At 42.5% G+C, this 3,006-nt stretch overlaps 1 long non-coding RNA gene across 1 annotated transcript; it reads right to left on the reverse strand.

Annotated features, from left to right (window-relative positions):
- Positions 1 to 1,010: 1,010 nt before the first annotated feature.
- Positions 1,011 to 1,892, reverse strand: LOC118558247. The gene is made up of 3 exons (XR_004928256.1): positions 1,799 to 1,892; positions 1,308 to 1,437; positions 1,011 to 1,169 (listed from the first exon to the last, which is right to left on the reverse strand). It is a non-coding gene; the product is annotated as an uncharacterized LOC118558247 (long non-coding RNA).
- Between the last annotated feature and the right edge of the window lie 1,114 nt (positions 1,893 to 3,006).

Below are 3,006 nucleotides of genomic sequence, written 5' to 3' on the forward strand. Positions count from 1 at the left end.
GTCGGATCCTGCCGACAACGCCAAATTGTTATGGATATTAATAATTATCAATTAAGTGAGCACACCACTCATGAAAACAAATGATGCATCGTTTGTCTTTAATTCAAAGGCATGAGCGTTTGAATGTCTCTGTCCCCCAACGCAGTCAGGAAACAGAGCAATGAGAAAAAGAACACACTAACTTTTATACATTCTGGGTTAACAAAGAAAGTGGGAGTTATCGTCAGAGGAGTGCAGCCACTGGTACGATCCAGTTCCTATCTAACTCAACTCCTCTCTGTGTCCTTGGATGTGGAAACACAAAAGTGAATCTGTGAGCATTAGAGCTTCTTTCACACGGGAAATATGCAGGTGCATCCAGACAAGATATGATCAGAGTTACATACATCAATAAAATTTTCACAACAGAACCAAAGATCAGCAGGTGGTGTCTCACTTGATTCCCACTAAAAATCCCTGAGTGGAAATGAAAAGCTGGACTGTCAGTGTGGTTCAGTCAGAGCAGCTTTAGAGACCATTCATCTGATGGAAACGTGGGAACCTTAGAGGAACATTTCTCTGTTCATTTGTTCTGAAACATTTGTCCTCTGGATGTTTCCTCTGGTTTCCAGCCTTCATTCTGTCTCCATCAGGATAGGAGACCAGCAGGTGGCGCTGCTGAGCAGCTTCAGCTTTCTATGGAGCCACATTAGCAGAACCTTAAATGGATCCAAACAGTTAAGCCACATCCAGGCAGCCTTCGTGTTCTCTACATGATCTGGGATGAAGAGAAAAGCTCGGAGCACATTGTTGGAAACTGTGGCACAAAGAATGGAGTGAATCATTTCTTCATGTGCAGGTATGTACCTAGGATGAAACATCTGCTACAATTTGGCTAAATAGTTTTAGTCCCAACAAATAAAAAATAAAGTGAGCCAGCAGTTTATGTCCGTAAACATGAAATGCCACTACAGCCATGGAGAAACCTTTAGGAAGAGCTTCTCTGGTTTTCTAATCAACACAGTGAGTTATTAATATGAACAGAAATATTGAGTCAAACATTCAGGAAGATGCTCACATGCATCTGTGAGAAAAGTTCCCACGCAGCGTCGTCTATGAAATGCAGATGAATGTTTTTGTCCTGACATCTTTTCAGCAGCTCACTGATGACACATTCTGGATCTGCAAGCCTGTTTCAAGAAGAAAAAAACTGATAAATACAAGAGAAAATATGAAAACAACAAAGAATTCAGCATTTGTGGACAGCATCTGAGGGTTTTACATCTTTAACCAAAGGTAATGACTTCTGCTCAGATTAATGAACGCACCTTTCTCCACCAGTTCAACAACATTAATGGTATTTCATGGCGGCAGCAGCTCCAGATCCACCAGTTACGTCACGTTTGCTTTGCTGATTCTGGATCAGAGTAAATTTGCAGCTTTGAAGTTGCTACAGTCCTGATCAATGGAGAAAACAGAGGTCGTCAGTCAAGCTATTAGAACTGGAACAAAATCCAGATTATGTCAAAGAAACTCAGGATCCCAACACTGAACATCTTTGAATGCAGAAATCAGTTTGTTCTCTATCAGAAACATCATTTAGAAGCAATGAGGACTAATGACAGCAGAAATATGACAATATTTTCTCCCTTCAGTTGGTTTGGAGCCATCAGCATGTGACAGCAGATCTTCTTCTCCATCTTCATCATCCTCACAAACATGCTGCTACCATCAAGGCCTCTGTCCCACTTCTTCAAGTGTGCAACTATGTGGCCTATGAACTGATGTGGGAAGTGACTATGAAGCTGTGAACTATTACCAAGTCCACATCTGCTCAGAATCTTCCCTTCTTTCCTTCTGAGGCAAAGCAGCAGCTGCGGTGATCTTTGTTCAGCTCCAGGCTGTCAGGCAGCAGTTTGTGGATGAAGAGCTGATGAAGACGCTGGTTGGTCTTTGGAGACCAGAGGAGCTCTTTAGTCCATGGAGCTCTTTGCTGTATTTTGTTGCCTCCAGGTTAGGGATGAGTCTCTGCCTCCAGCCAAGGAGTTCACATGATCTTTGGTGTCTTGTTCCTGTGTGATGGCAGCATGGAGCAGGATGAAGGGCAGACAGCTGGAGGCTTCATCCGCACTAATCAGAATCATCTGCTTTACTGCCAACCTTTGAGCAACAAAGCAGCAATCTGACTTTGCTTCCACTTTCTCTCAGTCTTCAGACGTTTTCAACAGAAATCTAAAGAATTTGTTGGATTTCTTCCAGTTTTTGTCACATGGAAACTTTTCAGATCATCAAATAAATTTTATTGTCAGACAAACAGAACCTGAGTAGATCCAGAAAGTAGTTTTAAAGTCACTTTTGTATTTCTTCTGCTTCAAGCCTTGGCGGCAGCAGCTGCCATCAAGTGGTTCTGATAACTGCTAATCAAAAAAAAAAAAAAAAAAAAAAAAAAAAAAAAAAAAAAAAAAAAAAACTGCTAATAACTGCTAATCAGTCTTTTCCATCAGCTGGACCAGTTTGGACCCGCTCTGCTTTGCAGAACTTTTTCATTTAGACACATTGGAGGCTTTTTCAGCATGACCAGCCTGTTTTAAGGTCAGGCCACAGCATCTCAGTCAGCTTTAGCTCCAGACTTTCACTAGGCCACTCCACAACCTTCATCCCTGGCTTTGCTGCTGAGCTTTGGATCATTGTCCTGCTGCAGAACCTCAGTGAGCTTGAGTCTAAGGTCCAGAACTGCTTGCAGGACTTTCTTCTCCAGGATTTTCTGTCAAAGAGCAGAATTCATGCTTCCTTCAGTTCTAGCAAGTCCTCCAGGTCCAGAAGAAGCAGAAGCACCCAGACCATCACACTGCCACCACTGTGTTTGACTGTAGGCCTTATGTTGTGCTTCTGAAACCCTGTCCTAGTTCTTCAGCAGATGGAACGGACCCACACCTTCCAGAAAGGTCCAGTTTGTCTCATCAGTCCCAGAATATTTCCCCAAAAGTCTTGATTATCATCCAAATGATTTTGGCTCTTTTGGCTCTG

The sequence above is a fragment of the Fundulus heteroclitus genome, unplaced genomic scaffold, assembly GCF_011125445.2.
Source record: "Fundulus heteroclitus isolate FHET01 unplaced genomic scaffold, MU-UCD_Fhet_4.1 scaffold_114, whole genome shotgun sequence".
Taxonomy (NCBI): domain Eukaryota; kingdom Metazoa; phylum Chordata; class Actinopteri; order Cyprinodontiformes; family Fundulidae; genus Fundulus; species Fundulus heteroclitus.